At 43.6% G+C, this 17,656-nt stretch overlaps 1 pseudogene; it reads left to right on the forward strand.

The window, feature by feature from the left end:
- The first annotated feature begins 1,276 nt into the window (after nt 1-1,276).
- The window catches only part of LOC125516504 (putative E3 ubiquitin-protein ligase RHC2A), a 63,570-nt pseudogene continuing 47,190 nt past the window's right edge, over nt 1,277-17,656 (forward strand).

A 17,656-nucleotide genomic window follows, 5' to 3' on the forward strand; every position in this document is an offset into this window, starting at 1 on the left:
ATTCAAATGTTAGCTCATTAAACATGGCCTTATTAGTGCATTACCTTATTCTGCTTAAACAGCAAGGTTAACTTGTTTTGTCATGCATGAAACCATTACAGATGGATAGATTGAATTTTTTTGATCATTTTTCATATATAAATCTTTGCATTTGGAGCTATGGTTGATTTTCTATGATTTTTAGAAGTTTTGACTATTTTCTGGAATTTCCTATTAAAGAATAAAACCAGTAATTGAATTAATGCGTCATCACTGCATCACTATGACGTCAGCGGGTCAAAGGCGCCAGCCCAGGTCAAACCTGACTGGTGGGCCCCATCAGTCAGTGTCTCAGCTAACTAACAGAGTTAGTTAGTGTTTAGTTAGCACTAAACTAGGTCAGTTAGGCCCTGGGCCCACATGTCAGTGGCTCATCTAATTAACTAAGTTAATTTAACACTAATTAACCTAATGCTAATTAAGCAGGGGCTTGGGGAGGTCAAACCCCTTGTCAGAGGGTCAAAACCCCAGGTCAACTCGCCGGAGTTGACCCGCGGCTCGTCGCTGGCGACGCCAGGGACGGTGGAGGGCATCGGAACTCGCCCTTCGGCGACCGGAAGAGCGGCGGAGGGGCTCTACGAGACACCCAGGCTCGCGCGCATCCATTGCGGCCAGCGGCAGCAGCTGGGGTGCCCTACAGCGATGGCGGCGAGGGCAAGTGCGGCGGCCGGAGCTCGGCGAGCTCAGGCGCGAGGGTTGCGGTGCACTAGCCAGCGGCCTGAGGCGTGCTGCGGCTTCCTGGGGATGCCCAGAGCACGCCTAGGTGATTGGTTTAGCCAGGCGGGGCTGCTAGCGATGGCGAGCTTCATGGAGGCGACGGCGGGCTCCAGCCGAGGTGGAAACCACGGCTAGAGGTCGCAAGAGACGACGGGGACAGGGGCGGAGGAAAGATGGGCTCACAGGAAACTCGCGGAGCAGGCTAGTGAGCTCGGGGAGGACTTGAGGCGGGCGAATCGAACGACGGCATCCGGCGGTCATAGACGGGGAAGAAGGTCACCACGTCGTCTTGGGGTCGTCCGAGCTTGCGTGGGTCGACGGAGAGGTCGAGGACGTCAGCGCGGAGCTAATGGGCTTGTCGGATAGGCGAGGCAGTGGCGGTGGGCGCGGCAACGGCGTGCGGCGGCGACAATGGCCCTCGGTGCGTGCAAGAGGAGAGCCAGAGGAGGGAGAGGAGCTCGGGGAGAGTGAGGGAGGGAGAGATCGATCCATACGGGTCTGGGGGGGTTGGCGTGGCGCGATGGAAGGCTCAGGGCGCCCCGGGAAAGCAGGAGCTGGCCGGGCGCGCGCGTGCGTGCCGCGGGCACACGCCCTCGTGCCTACTGGCACGAGGTTGAAGACAGGGGAGGAGTTGGGCTGGGCTGGCTACCGTGTTGGGCCGCACAGCTGGGCTGCAGGTAAGCCAGGTAAGTTCTCTCTCTCTCTCTCCTTTCTTTTCTGATTTGTTTCTTTTTCTATTTTTCTACAACTGTTGGGCTTTATTAAAAATACCAGGGCTTTATCATAAATCATAAAATTAATCATGGCCACTGCTTAGAATATATCCAACAACAAACATTTTAGTTCATGATTATTTGAGCATTTAAAATATTTTATAGCATTTAAATGCCCAAATGCAAATACCAAAAGGATTAATCCAATGACCTTTGATGTCCTAGAAAAATGTGCACCATTTTTGTCAAAGGTTTTAACCCAAAACAAAAAGGGTGGGCTTTTTAGAAGGGCATTTCAGGTTCATTGGAAAAGTTTTTTGTAAACCCTAGTTGTTCCAGGGGGGGGGGGTGCTGGGGTTTCTGTCATCCCCATTTCAAATTTAAAAGGAATTTAAACATGATGCACACTCTAATGCTTGAACTAACTAGGGTGTGACAACTCACCCCCACTCAAAAGAATCTCGTCTCGAGATTTAGGATCCTCCGAAAAGAAGGTGGGGTGTTCGAGTCGAAGACGGTCCTCCCTTTCCCATGTGGCTTCCTTTTCGGAATGGTGTGACCATTGAACCTGGAGAAATTTGATATTACGACGTCGAGTGGTACGCTCGGCTTGATCAAGAATATGAACGGGATATTCCCGATATGAGAGGTTATCTTGTAGATCAAGCGTTTTGTGGTCCACTTCACGGATAGGATCCGCGAAGCAACGCCTGAGTTGAGAAACATGGAAGACATCGTGAACTCTGGAAAGATGCAAAGGTAGTTCCAATTGGTAGGCAACTTCTCCTCGTTTGGCAAGAATGCGAAAGGGTCCAATGTAACGAGGAGCCAATTTGCCTTTGATACCAAAACGATGGGTTCCCTTTGACGGAGTAACCCGAAGGTAGGCCTTCTCGCCGAATTCATAAGTCATAGGCTTATGTTTATGATCATATTGACTCTTTTGACGAGATTGGGCTGTTTTCAATTTCTCACGAATAACACGAACCTGCTCTTCTGCTTCCTGAATCATATCCGGGCCAAAGAGTTGTCTTTCCCCTGTTTCTGACCAGTTAAGAGGCGTTCGACATTTTCGTCCATAGAGAACTTCAAAAGGAGCCTTTCCCAAGCTAGGTTGATAACTATTGTTATAAGCAAACTGCGCGAATGGTAGGCATTTCTCCCAACCCATTCCGAACGAGATGACAGAAGCTCGGAGCATATCTTCCAGAATTTGATTGATTCGCTCTACTTGACCACTTGATTGAGGATGGAAGGCGGTGCTAAAAGAGAGACGAGTTCCCATAGCATTTTGGAAACTTTCCCAAAATCGAGAGGTGAAGAGACTCCCACGGTCTGAGTTAATTTCCAATGGAACACCATGAAGAGACACTATTCGGGAGATGTATAAATCGGCTAGCTGGCTAGCGGTGATACTCTCACGAATAGGTAGAAAGTGGGCTACTTTGGAAAGTCGGTCGATCACAACGAAGATGGCATTATTCCCTCTCTTGGTCCTGGGAAACCCAGTGATGAAATCCATACTGATTTTATCCCATTTCCACTCAGGAATAGCCAAAGGTTGAAGAGTGCCAGCAGGCCGTTGATGCTCTGCCTTAACACAACGACAAACGTCGCAATTAGCAATGTATTGAGCGATTTCTCTCTTCATCCTAGTCCACCAAAACCTCTGGCGTAGGTCTTGATACATTTTAGTACTACCGGGATGAATGGTGAGAGGGGATTCATGAGCTTCCTTAAGAATCAACTGGCGTAGATGTTGTTTCTTGGGAACCACCAAGCGGTTCTCGAAGAAGACAACACCTCGCTCATTCATGGAAAAACATTTAGCAACTCCACTAGCGATGTTTTCCTTAATCCGGGATATGCCCTTATCATACCGCTGGGCGGTTATGATCTGATCCATAAGATTAGGCTTCGTCACCAGGGTGGATAGGAATCCTCGAGGAACAATGTGAAGATTAAGCTTACGAAATTCCTCATCGAGAAATGGTTGACTTTGTTGTAACATCAGGTTGTTACAATAGGACTTACGACTTAGCGCATCGGCCATGACATTGGCTTTGCCCGGGGTGTAGGTTATTCCTAAGTCGTAATCCGAGATCAACTCGACCCAACGTCTTTGCCTGAGATTCAAATCTGGTTGGGTGAAGATATATTTCAAACTTTGGTGATCGGTGAAGATCTCGCAACGATTACCAAGGAGGTAGTGTCGCCAAGTTTTGAGTGCATGGACTACAGCTGCAAGCTCTAGATCATGTGTGGGATAGTTTTCCTCATGTGGGTGTAATTGCCGTGAAGGATAGGCAATTACCTGACGATCCTGCATGAGTATGCAACCTAGTCCTTGTCGCGAGGCGTCGCAATAGATAACAAAGTCCTTGGAGAAATCTGGTGGTACCAGTACGGGAGCAGATGTCAGGCGTCTTTTCAGTTCCTGAAAGCTGAACTCGCACTATGGAGTCCACTCGAACTTTTTATCTTTCTTGACGAGTTCAGTTAGAGGTTTAGCAACCTTGGAGAAATTCTCGACGAAGCGGCGGCAATAGCTCGCTAAGCCAAGGAAGCTCCGAACTTGCTTGACTGTCTCAGGTGGAGTCCAATCAAGGACGGCTTGAACTCGCTCAGGATTGACAACAATACCCTTACCAGAGATTACATGGCCTAGATAGGTCACTTCTTGCAACCAAAATTCACATTTGGAGAATTTGGCATAAAGGCGATGCTCTCGAAGTTTCATCAATACCAGCCTTAGATGTTCGGCATGTTCCTCTTCATTCTTGGAGTGGATGAGTATGTCATCGAGGTATACTACGACAAATTTATCCAAATACTCCATGAAGACCGAGTTCATTAACCGGGAGAAGGTAGCTGGGGCATTGGTTAAACCGAAGGACATAACGGTGTACTCGTATTGGCCATAACGAGTAACAAAGGCCGTTTTGGGAATGTCCCCGTTTCTGATTTTGATTTGATGGTAGCCCAACCTCAAATCCATCTTGGAAAAGACTGAGGATCCAGCGACCTGATCATACAGATCGTTGATCCTGGGAAGCGGATACTTGTTCTTGATGGTGACCAAGTTGACAGGTCGGTAATCTACAACCATTCGATCTGTTCCATCCTTCTTCTTGACGAAGAGGACGGGGCAAGCCCAAGGAGAGGAACTAGGACGGATGAAACCCTTTTTCAAGGACTCATCGAGTTGGTTCTTAAGCTCGGCTAGTTCTAAGGGTGCCATCTTGTAGGGTCTTCTAGAAATTGGAACGGTTCATGGAACAAGGTCTATCACAAACTCGACATCCCTGTCAGGTGGAACACCTGGCAGTTCTTCTGGGAAGACATCCATAAAGTCTCGGACTACCGGAACATCCTCAAGGTCTGGAAGGGGGTTGGCATTTAGGGAGTAAAGTTGGCGCTTGGCCACTCGAGTTAAGACATGGACTGTCTTGCCCGATGGGTCAGTAAGTTGAACGGTTCTAGTGGCACAATCAATCTTAGCATAATGAGCTAACATCCAGTCCATACCCAAGATGATGTTTATGTCCGAGGACTTGAGAGCTATTAAGGATGCAAGGAAGACAAGTCTATCGACAAGAATTTCGTTCCCATGGCTTACTCTAGAAGTTTGCCATTTGGAACCCTGAGTTTGAATTACCAGAGAAGTGGGCATGTCACAGAATGTCGTATTATGCAATCGAGCATAGTTCTCGGATATGAATGAATGAGATGCTCCAGTATCGAAAAGAACAGATGCCGGATGGCAGTTAACAAGGAGCGTACCAAGGACGACGTTAGGATCCTCATGAGCCTCCTCGGCTGAAACATAGTTGACATGGCCACGGGCAGTGGTGACCGGCTTGGCGTAGAATGTCTTTCCCGCGGGCTTACCACGGCCAACAGACTTTCCAGTTTGATTGGGGTTGCTGTTCTGGGGACACTCTCGGCTATAGTGACCCGGCTCTCCACACTTGAAACAAGTCACAACATTGGGGCATGGAGCAGCATTAGCAGCGGGGCCACCATAGGGCTTGGGTGGTGCAAACTGCTGGTTGGGACGAGGTGCCTCAAAGGATGGCCTCGGGATGAACCTGGGTGGCAGTCCCGTGCTTGGAATCCACACACGGCGCTTCTGAGCTCCAGGGCCATATGAAGAGCCAAAATCACTGGAGTGCTTGCGTGAAGCGTCATAATCAGTCTGGCCTGTCTCAGCACTGATGGCTTTATTGACCAACTTCTGAAAGGAGGTGCACTCGTGCAGACGATGATCGCGGCGAAGCTCAGGGCTAAGTCCCTTGCGGAACCTTGCCTGCTTCTTAGCGTCAGTAGATACCTCTTCAGGGGCATAACGTGCCAGATTCACAAATTCTTGACTATATGCATCCACAGTTAGTCTTCCTTGGGTGAAAGTGCAGAACTCCTCCCTCTTGCGATCCATGAGACCTTCCGGAATGTGATGCTCACGGAAAGCCTCACTGAATTCAGCCCAAGTAGTGATTTGGCCGACCGGGCGCATAGCTTCAAAACTTTCCCACCAGAGGCTAGCAGGGCCTTCGAGATGGTAGGCAGCGTAAGTAACCTTGTCGGCTTCGGCTACGTTGGCAGAACGTAGCTTGTGGGTGATGCTGCGAAGCCAGTCATCCGCGTCGAGGGGCTCGATGGAATGGTTAAACTTTGGTGGGTACAGCTTGATAAAGTCATTGATTGACACCAAGTCATTTCGTTGATGGCGTGCAGTGTTTTGCTCAATCCGCTCTAGCAGGCGGTTAGTCTCACGCTTGTTTCTTTTCGCCTCCAGCATCACTTCGGCCAGGGAAGGCGGGTGAGGTAGATTTTCACCCCTAGCTGCACTGGCTTCCCCCTGCTCCGGGGCAGTAGGGTTGCTGCGGGTGTTGACCATCCTAGAAGAAAACAAGACAACAGTTTAGATAAGGATGGCTCAAACTTAGCAAGGAAGTGCAGAATGTAATGGATAACACGGAATGCAGAGATGTTCATCCGTATGTCATGGTAATATAAAACTACCATATATACCAACGGTCATACACATCATACATAGTTTAGTACAAGCCCAGGCTACAGTACAACTATGATGAAAGACGTTACATCTCATCGGAGGCATTCCAAGCTCCTATACATTATTTGTCTACACCTCCGGAATTGATTACACACAAAGTCATATTCCACAAGTCACGCAGGACAGTGGAGATACAACTATTACAATACTAGTGATACTACTACTAACTCAGACAGCTCCGTAGTAGTCCTCATAGAAGTCACCTCCATAGCCTGGAAGTTCAACGTGATCATCCGGGAACAGACGGTCCTAAGGAGCTTGTGGACCAAAGGGGCTAGGATGAGGTCTTGGACCAACAAACGGTGGCCTGCGAGGACCACGGGGTGGGGTGATGCCTCCCACATCACGCCAATCCACCATGTATAGCAGAGCAGATCTCACAGGATACAGATCCCTTGTATCCATACATCCAGCTTGCACCGCAGGTGCAAACCGAGTCAATGTGGCCCAATGATCAACACGGGTATTGAAAAGCTCCAACCTCAAGGCCCGATTCTCTCAGTCCTTATCTTCGAGCATCTCGGCAGTAGTATGAGTTAATGAGTCCTCCTGAGTGGAGTCAGCATAGATAGCCTGAAGATACCCTTGCGCCCCCAGAAGTGAAGCTGGCATGTAATGGAAGTCAGTGTTCCGAAGCAGGCCAGTCCGGACTCGCATGATGGTCATCATGGAATAGGCAGCATCCTGCACAACCATCTCAACAGTAACCCCGAGTCCATAGGAACAGTGAAGGGGCTCGGTAGATCCAGGATAAGAAGGAAATATCCTGACAGTGCAGAAATATTGGCTTTGATTAAAGTCTCGGAATTGCTCTTCAACGGTGTATTCGGGATACCAACGGTAACCCGTCTCCACTACAAGAAATATGTCAACTTGTGACCACCACTATTGGTCACTGAATGGTCACAAATTTCCATTTGTGACCTTTTTGTGACCAAAAACATAAGGTCAAAAGCTGGCCGTCATAAACTGACTATAGCGACCTTTCTTCTGGAATGGTCGCAAACATTTATGACCAAAATAAGTCCACCGTGGCATTTTGGTCATTAGCAACGTCCCCAGGCCACGTAGGCATCCAGCGTGGCAAGCTGATGTGGCACAAGATTCAGCCCGGTCCAATTTGGTTTTCTACATGGGCCTAGCCCAAGAATTCGGCCTTTCTATATTTTTTTCATGTGAATTTTTTGTCAACTTCATGGAACAAGCCCAACATTACAGCCTTTTTGTTTTTGGCCCATGGCCTTTTTGTCTCAACAGTTTCATTTTTTTTCTTTTTTTCTAAATTGGGTTCACTAGTTAGGTGGGTCCCCCATTGTCAGGTTCTAGTACTGGGTCCTAGCGATCAGGGCAATATTCTTCATTTTTTTATTTCACGCAAATAAATACGTGGTATTTAAATTGGCACACAGAAAACACACGAAATACTTCAAATATTATCAACCATCAAAGTGCTACATCATATAACACACATACAAATGTGATCAGCATCAAGTTTACAATCAGATAACAAGCTCCACAATAGGAGCAGTTTACATCAAGGTTAGTCAAATGAAATCCTATGCACGACTCACTAGGCGACCATAGTCAACTAGGCCACCTTCGCTACACTAGAACAACAATAGAACTATCATCATGCCTTTGGCCGTCGCCCTGTTACATGAATCAGAAGAGAAGAATTAAAACACTAGAGCCAATATATTATGAACAGACATATTATATAAATATATTATGAGGTTCAAAAAAGTTTTATTGTAAACGCATAGTTCTGGTCAACAACACTAACAATTTCAGATCAGATTCTGGAACTACCACTAGGAATTCAGTAAACTGACAGTTTGAGATCCAGTTCAAAATGTTTTAGATCAGTTTCAGATCAGATTCTAGAACTACCACTAGGAATTCAGTAAACTGTATGGAGGTTCAAAATGTTTTATACTATAATAAAGAGTTTTATTGATTAATGATATTTCTGGTTCAACAAACAGTTTAAGATCCAGTTCTACATAGGGTACTGTGTCAAGATCGCAGCTTCATGTTCATGCTTGCTAGTATGTGTCAAGAGAAACCCTGAACCTAAAAGCACAGGCTGTTGCTTATTTTGTTACTGTGTGGTAAGTACTACTAAGATCAAAATGCATTCAAGGGAGCATAAAAGCCATCCCCATTTGAAGCATGTATAGTCTACAGAGATACTAACAGGTGAACAAACAACCCTAGAAATTGGCTAACTACTTCTACTGTATAATATGCAGTCTACAGCGATACTAACTACTTCTACTGTATAATCACAGTCTGCAGTCACTAAATAAATAAGCTACTGAAACTACCGCTGCTGTTATAATCATAGTCCAGTTAAATTTGTGCTACTACTGCTGTTATAAAACTACTGAAACTACTCATGCAACAATTAGCATGAGATACAAGCAGCACTAAGCACCAAGATTACTACACCAAGTCAAATTTAAGCTACTGAAAAATGGTGGAAGATTCATGACAAGAATAACAGTAGCAGAAGCTTCATGTGCTAAAATACTGAAGCTTCATGTGCAAAATTACTCAAGCTTTATGTGAAAAATTAACTGTAGGTGCTGAAGCTATTCCAAAATTATCACAAAATTTAGGCTATCATCCTGCTGCAGAAATAGCCACCGTCCAGGCCCCCGTCATCCGCCAGGCTACCGCCAAGCTCCATCCCCTCCAGCGGTGACCACAAGGGCCTCCTGTACAACATCATGAGAACAGTCAAGGACTGCAACATCCAGGTAACAACAAAGTTCAACACAATAAAATAGAGCAACAGATCCATGCTATCAGACCGAGAGTCTATCATACTAACAGCACATGCTATCTTCATGCCCTATCATAACAGTTCATAATAAGTATGAAATGCAAGAATACATAATATTGCAATTTATTCTGCTATAGCCTATCATGTTCAAACAGTGGCTCCCAAGAGTCCAGGTTCTTAGTTCATTGATCTGATGGGAGGGTAAGATCAATGCCATGTCAGTATGTCACCTTGTCTGCTAAGCAGATATGCATCTCCCTTCAACTAGAGTGGACAAATGAACAACGAGATGATGGCACATGGCAGTGCCAGGAGGTGCAACATTTATTGCAAATGGTGGAAATGAAAAAAATTGGCACTGTCCTGTGCAAGATTAAGTAATTCTTTGACAAAACAGGTGCAGGTTGAGTAATCCTATCACAAAAGAGGATTCAAATCTTCAACAGAGGCACCAGTCGCAACACTTTGAGTGTATTCATTTTGAAATTCAAAACAATATGTGAAGGCAATAACCGAAGCTGGTTAGCGAAAACACATAGATTTGGTTCCAGTTATTGAGAATAAGCTATCGGGCAGGGTACAGACACCTCTAAGAGACAAATAAATACATGATTAACTAGAACACCTAGCTATCAGTACTAACTAGTCAACTAGCAAGAGTATCGCCAGGAACCCCATCTGATTCACCACAGCATACTACCATTCCCAGCGACCAAACCAATTTACCGAAATGCAAAGTCTTAAACAGAAGGCAACAGATCAACTTATCGGTGGCCAGCAAGAGGGCGCCAATGAAGGCGAGCTGAGCTCTCCCGTGCGTGCGATGGTTGCAGGCAGGAGGTCGTTCATGTGGGGGAGGGGATAGAACACAAATCCTCCAGACAGGTGCTGGTGGTTGGTGATGGAGGAGGTTGTCGGGTGCCTCGTGCATCCAGGCGACGACGACAACCTTGGTGAGCCGCCATCACCAGCGTGCATGGACCTATGCCCATCAACCGCGCGAGTGCGCTGGAGGTCGTAGCCAGATCGAGGGCTTGACGACGACCTGCGTGAGGAAGAAAAACAAATCGGGCATGTGTGAGCAACATCCAGATCAAATCAAAAGGAGAAGAGAGGAGGGCGAGAGAAGACCTTGTTGACGAGTTCCATGGTGTCGAGCGTGCGTGACGAGGGCGCGGATTCGGAAGCAACGCGACGGATCTACACTCTTCCCCGCCGAGGCCCTGCACGCGCGCAAAAACAACGAACACCGTTAGCCTCCGCCACCATACCGCCGCATGCAGATTCGAGGGGCGTGAGGCACCGCGCACCTTGGAGAAGGGCACGGTGTAGAGGAGCGCCGCCGCGAGCGCTGCCGCCACGGCCAGCAGTGCCAGTCCCCATCCGGGCGTGGCTGGCGACGGGAAGCTGTGACGGCGTCGATCTGGATCGGATCGAGATCTCAGGGAGGGAGAGGGCGGCGGCTGTGGGTGTGCGGAATCCGGGCGAGTGAGTGGAAGGGAGTCGGAGGAGGTGGGGATCCGGCTCATGGAGGAGAGCGAGTGGAGGGGGACGACGGTGTTGGGCGGAATCGATGGGGGCAGCGGGGGATGAGAGGGATGAGGGGTAGAAGGGGTGGGGGAAGAGGGCTGCCGTCGGATCTGGGCCTATCCAACGGTGGTCAGGCATGATCCGCGTGAGGTGCTCGTGGACCAATCAGAATGCAATAAAGGCCTTGATGACTTTATGACCATATAAATAGGTCATAATTGATTAAAAATAAGTTTTTTTGCAGGAGAAAAGCATTTTTCATTGTTGAGGTATAAAAAATAGTTTTGTTGTGACGAACCTACCAATTCTATGTATTAGACCAAATTTTATGTATAATTGACCAAATGATTTTATGTAAAATGCTTTTGATCCACGAAAAAATCATTTTCCATTTTTTGAGTGCCCAAAATGAGCTTTTTTGTGAGGAACCTACCAAATATATTTTTTTGCAAAATTGAACCAAATCAATTTTATAAAATACTGGGACATATTTAATGCACAATTGAGAAAATTGTTGGGTGTAAAAAGTTTTGATCCACCTCTCGTGAAAAAGACAAATTTCCGCCGATTCAGCTGGAAGCGGGTCAAATTTGAACTGTAGTTGCCTCATAGTTTGCTATTTATTTTTTTCCCAAAAATCATTTCTAGGTACATAAGTATCTATTTAATCAGAGAAACACCAAAAAAATTCAAAGATTCAACCACTAGCTAGGAACGGTCATTCCCGCCGTTTTGACCGCATTTTGAAACGGGCATAAAAAATTCAAAAAATTGGGAAACCTTCGCATTATGTCATCATATGTGGCCAAGTTCCTAGGAAAAATAACAAACTTGTAATACGACAATTATTTTAAAAAAGTGTTCTCAGAAGCGAGCTATCATGTGTGGAGATCAATGGCTTTCAAGCCAAATGATCAATCTTATGACCACATTCATGGCATAGTTTGTTCAAATGATCTCATATTGTGCACAAGGGTGCATATTGTAATGGCAAACAATGTTGCCTAAGGAAGTTTTCATTTTCGTTGGACGAAAAAACCATTTTCCATTTTTCGAGTGCCCGAAAGGAGGTTTTTTTGTGAAGGAACTACCAAATAATTGTTGCAAAATTGGACCAAATCATTTTTATAAAATACTAGGCCATATTTAATGCATAATTGACAAAATGGTTGGGTGTAAAAATTTTTGATCCACCTCTCGTGAAAAAGACAAATTTCCGCCGATTCAGCTGGAAGCGGGTCAAATTTGAACTGCAGTTGCCTCATAGTTTGCTATTTATTTTTTTCAAAAATAATTTCTAGGTACATAAGTATCTATTTAATCAGAGAAACACCAAAAAAATTCCAAGATTCAACCACTAGCTGGGAACGGTCATTCCCGCCGTTTTAACCGCATTTTGAAACGGGCATAAAAAATTCAAAAAATTGGGAAACCTTCGCATTATGTCATCATATGTGGCCAAGTTCCTAGGAAAAATAACAAACTTGTAATACGGCAATTATTTTAAAAAAGTGTTCTCAGAAGCAAGCTATCATGTGTGGAGATCAATGGCTTTCAAGCCAAATGATCAATCTTATGACCACATTCATGGCATAGTTTGTTCAAATGATCTCATATTGTGCACAAGGGTGCATATTGTAATGGCAAACAATGTTGCCTAAGGAAGATTTCATTTTCGTTGGACGAAAAAACCATTTTCCATTTTTCGAGTGCCCGAAAGGAGGTTTTTTTGTGAAGGAACTACCAAATAATTGTTGCAAAATTGGACCAAATCAATTTTATAAAATACTAGGCCATATTTAATGCATAATTGACAAAATGGTTGGGTGTAAAAATTTTTGATTCACCTCTCGTGAAAAAGACAAATTTCCGCCGATTCAGGTGGAAGCGGGTCAAATTTGAACTGCAGTTGCCTCATAGTTTGCTATTTATTTTTTTCAAAAATCATTTCTAGCTACATAAGTATCTATTTAATCAGAGAAACACCAAAAAAATTCCAAGATTCAACCACTAGCTGGGAACGGTCATTCCCGCCGTTTTGACCGCATTTTGAAACGGGCATAAAAAATTCAAAAAAATCAAAAAATTGGGAAACCTTCGCATTGTGTCATCATATGTGGCCAAGTTCCTAGGAAAAATAACAAACTTGTAATACGGCAATTATTTTGAAAAAGTGTTCTCAGAAACGAGCTATCATGTGTGGAGATCAATGGCTTTCAAGCCAAATGATCAATCTTATGGCCACATTCATGGCATAGTTTGTTCAAATGATCTCATATTGTGCACAAGCGTGCATATTGTAATGGCAAACAATGTTGCCTAAGGAAGTTTTCATTTTCGTTGGACGAAAAAACCATTTTCCATTTTTCGAGTGCCCGAAAGGAGGTTTTTTTGTGAAGGAACTACCAAATAATTGTTGCAAAATTGGACCAAATAATTTTTATAAAATACTAGGCCATATTTAATGCACAATTGACAAAATGGTTGGGTGTAAAAGTTTTTGATCCACCTCTCATGAAAAAGACAAATTTCCGCCGATTCAGCTGGAAGCTGGTCAAACTTGAACTGCAGCTGCCTCATAGTTTGCTATTTATTTTTTCCAAAAATCATTTCTAGGTACATAAGTATCTATTTAATCATAGAAACACCAAAAAAATTCCAAGATTCAACCACTAGCTAGGAACGATCATTTTCGCCTTTTGATCGCATTTTGAAACGGGCATAAAAAATTCAAAAAAAATCAAAAAATTGGGAAACCTTCGCATTGTGTCATCATATGTGGCCAAGTTCCTAGGAAAAATAACAAACTTGTAATACAACAATTATTTTTAAAAAGTGTTCTCAGAAACGAGCTATCATGTGTGGAGATCTATGGCTTTCAAGCCAAATGATCAGTCTTATGGCCACATTCATGGCATAGTTTGTTCAAATGATCTCATATTGTGCACAAGGGTGCATATTGTAATGGCAAACAATGTTGCCTAAGGAAGTTTTCATTTTCGTTGGACGAAAAAACCATTTTCCATTTTTCGAGTGCCTGAAAGAAGGTTTTTTTGTGAAGGAACTACCAAATAATTGTTGCAAAATTGGACCAAATCATTTTTATAAAATACTAGGCCATATTTAATGCACAATTGACAAAATGGTTGGGTGTAAAAGTTTTTGATCCACCTCTCGTGAAAAAGACAAATTTCCACCGATTCAGATGGAAGCGGGTCAAATTTGAACTGGAGCTGCCTCATAGTTTGCTATTTATTTTTTCCAAAAATCATTTCTAGGTACATAAGTATCTATTTAATCATAGAAACACCAAAAAAATTCCAAGATTCAACCACTAGCTAGGAACGATCATTTCCGCCTTTTGATCGCATTTTGAAACGGGCATAAAAAATTCAAAAAAAATCAAAAAATTGGGAAACCTTTGCATTGTGTCATCATATGTGGCCAAGTTCCTAGGAAAAATAACAAACTTTTAATGCAGCAATTATTTTTAAAAAGTGTTCTCAGAAACGAGCTATCATGTGTGGAGATCTATGGCTTTCAAGCCAAATGATCAGTCTTATGGCCACATTCATGGCATAGTTTGTTCAAATGATCTCATATTGTGCACAAGGGTGCATATTGTAATGGCAAACAATGTTGCCTAAGGAAGTTTTCATTTTCATTGGACGAAAAAACCATTTTCCATTTTTCGAGTGCCTGAAAGAAGGTTTTTTTGTGAAGGAACTACCAAATAATTGTTGCAAAATTGGACCAAATCATTTTTATAAAATACTAGGCCATATTTAATGCACAATTGACAAAATGGTTGGGTGTAAAAGTTTTTGATCCACCTCTCGTGAAAAAGACAAATTTCCACCGATTCAGATGGAAGCGGGTCAAATTTGAACTGGAGCTGCCTCATAGTTTGCTATTTATTTTTTCCAAAAATCATTTCTAGGTACATAAGTATCTATTTAATCAGAGAAACACCAAAAAATTCCAAGATTCAACCACTAGCTAGGAACGGTCATTCCCGCCGTTTTGACTGCATTTTGAAACGGGCATAAAAAATTCAAAAAAATCAAAACATTGGGAAACCTTCGCATTGTGTCATCATATGTGGCCAAGTTCCTAGGAAAAATAACAAACTTGTAATACGTCAATTATTTTAAAAAAGTGTTCTCAGAAACGAGCTATCATGTGTGGAGATCAATGGCTTTCAAGCCAAATGATCAGTCTTATGGCCACATTCATGGCATAGTTTGTTCAAATGATCTCATATTGTGCACAAGGGTGCATATTGGAATCGCAAACAATGTTGCCTAAGGAAGTTTTCATTTTCGTTGGATGAAAAAACCATTTTCCATTTTTCGAGTGCCCGAAAGGAGGTTTTTTTGTGAAGGAACTACCAAATAATTGTTGCAAAATTGGACCAAATCATTTTTATAAAATACTAGGACATATTTAATGCACAATTGACAAAATGGTTGGGTGTAAAAGTTTTTGATCCACCTCTCGTGAAAAAGACAAATTTCCGCCGATTTAGCTGGAAGCGGGTCAAATTTGAACTGCAGCTGCCTCATAGTTTGCTATTTATTTTTTTCCAAAAATCATTTCTAGTTACATAAGGACCTATTTAATCATAAATACATGGTTTGGCGGCGATACGTCGAGATTTGGGCGGTGGCCGAGGGCCCCAACTCTAGAGCACGAAAACTCGCATGCCCGTCGCGTGGTCACCGCGTGACCGTAATGTTGCCATGTGTTCTAGGCGGCCTAGGCATGTCTAGTGGGTTGGGCACTCCCCAGGTTGGTGCTAGTAAGAAAATTACAACATAAGATTCTCACGAGGAGACCGATCGATGCTGAAACATGAATTAGCAGCCAAGTGTTTGATTAGCGGTACGGGAAATGCACATGGCCAATGGGCGTGAGTTTTGGCTGAGGATGATCATCTACTAAGGAGAATTTCTTCACAAATTTTGAGATCAAAAGGAGGATCCTAGGTGGTACTTGCTTTGCAAAGTGCCACGCTGGACAAAAATATGAATGTTGAAGCTGGGCTCAAAATAATGAATGGAGTGAGCTGAAATTTTGTGGAGGATGGTTATTTGGGCATAGGAAAGCATTGTAGAAAATTGATACCATTTGGACATGCCAAAGTAGTACTTCCTTCACAATGCTCTTCTATGGACAGAAACTTGGGAAAACTAGTGAGAGAGATTGGATGAATGAAATGAGCTCAAAATTGGTGTAGGTAAGTTACTTAGGTATGGTCATGCGCTGGTAAATTTTAAGATCATTTGGGTAAGCCTAGCTAGTACTTACTTCACAAAGCTTCTCTCGAGGTAGAAACTTTCGAAATTTCCCGAAAAAGATTTACTAGGAAAATTGAGCTGAATATTATCATGTGGCAATGATTTGGGTATGGAAGAGTGCCCGAAAAGTTTGAGGGTAATAGGAGGGGTCTATATAACACTTGCTTTGCAACGTGCCAATTTGGCCATAAAATATAAATTGAACCTCGACTCACATAGATGATTTGACTGAGATGCAATTTGGAGGAGGGTGATAATTTGGGCATATGAAGGAACTGTATAAATTTCATGTCATTTAGAGATATAAAAAAGGTACTTCCTTCACAATGCTTCTAGGTGGACAAAAACTTTGGAAATTTGCCGAAGAAGATTTGCTTGGCAAATGGAGCTGAATTTTGTCATGCGGTAATGATTTGGATAGGAAAGAGTGCCCAAAAATTCCGAGGGCAATCAAGAATATATAAATAGCACTTCCTTCATAAAGTGTTGTTGTGAACATAATAGGAAAATGAATATTGTTGAATTAGTTTTGAACTAGGCAAGGAAGGATTTTTACATATTTGATGAAGATATGCCCTGAAGAATTTATGAGATTTTTTGGGGAATTCTGGGAATGATAGAAATATAGGTTGCTTCACAACCTAGGGCAAAAACTGCCACATGGACATGACACATAGGCAAAACTGATGAGATGGCACCTAGTCATCACAACCCACCACAATCTACAAGGCTATGACCATCTATATTGGTCATTAAAAACTAGAAATAAGGCAGCGGACTAGCACTGTTTGCTTTGTGACCATTTCGTGTATGGAAATTACGACCTTTCTGACCAAAATGGTCGCAATGGTTTAGGGTTTGGAGCCCCCTAGACAGCTTTTGACCAATTGGTCTAAAATGGTCATAAATTTATGACCAATTCTTCGAGTGTCACTGACAGAAGGTCATAAGTTGAAATATTTCTTGTAGTGCTCGATCATTACCCGGACTAACATAGAAGTATGACCGGGCACGTCGAGGCACCGGGTCAGGCGAACCACTTGGTTTTGAGCACGGTTGGCCATCTGTAAGCACAACCACAATGCAAAGACATTAGAATTTCTTGGGAAAATTGGACATCATAACGCCTGTAAATGCTCACAAAAAGATTTGAGACATCCACAACAATTGCAATACCACTCAACAACATCATATCAAGGTTCTGATTCAACTAGCAACATACTAGAAATAGTAGAAACTGAACTGGGGATGGTAACAACAATCCTTTAAGCTACTACGGATTAGTAACACGTGAACCTGATAGAAGAAGAGAGCCTAGTCCTTAACCCACGTTGAATGAGAAGAGAATGACTCAGATCAGAGGGCATAAGGTAAAGGAGTAAAAGAGCCTTACGTTCCCTCCCACAATCAATTCCCCTACATATAACTAAAGCATTTCTAGACTCGACATCGACCAGTTTGGCTCAACGAACCTACAGGCAGTCCGGCTCTG

This window comes from Triticum urartu, chromosome 6A (assembly GCF_056163025.1).
Source record: "Triticum urartu cultivar PI428250 chromosome 6A, HENAU_Tu73, whole genome shotgun sequence".
Classification (NCBI taxonomy): domain Eukaryota; kingdom Viridiplantae; phylum Streptophyta; class Magnoliopsida; order Poales; family Poaceae; genus Triticum; species Triticum urartu.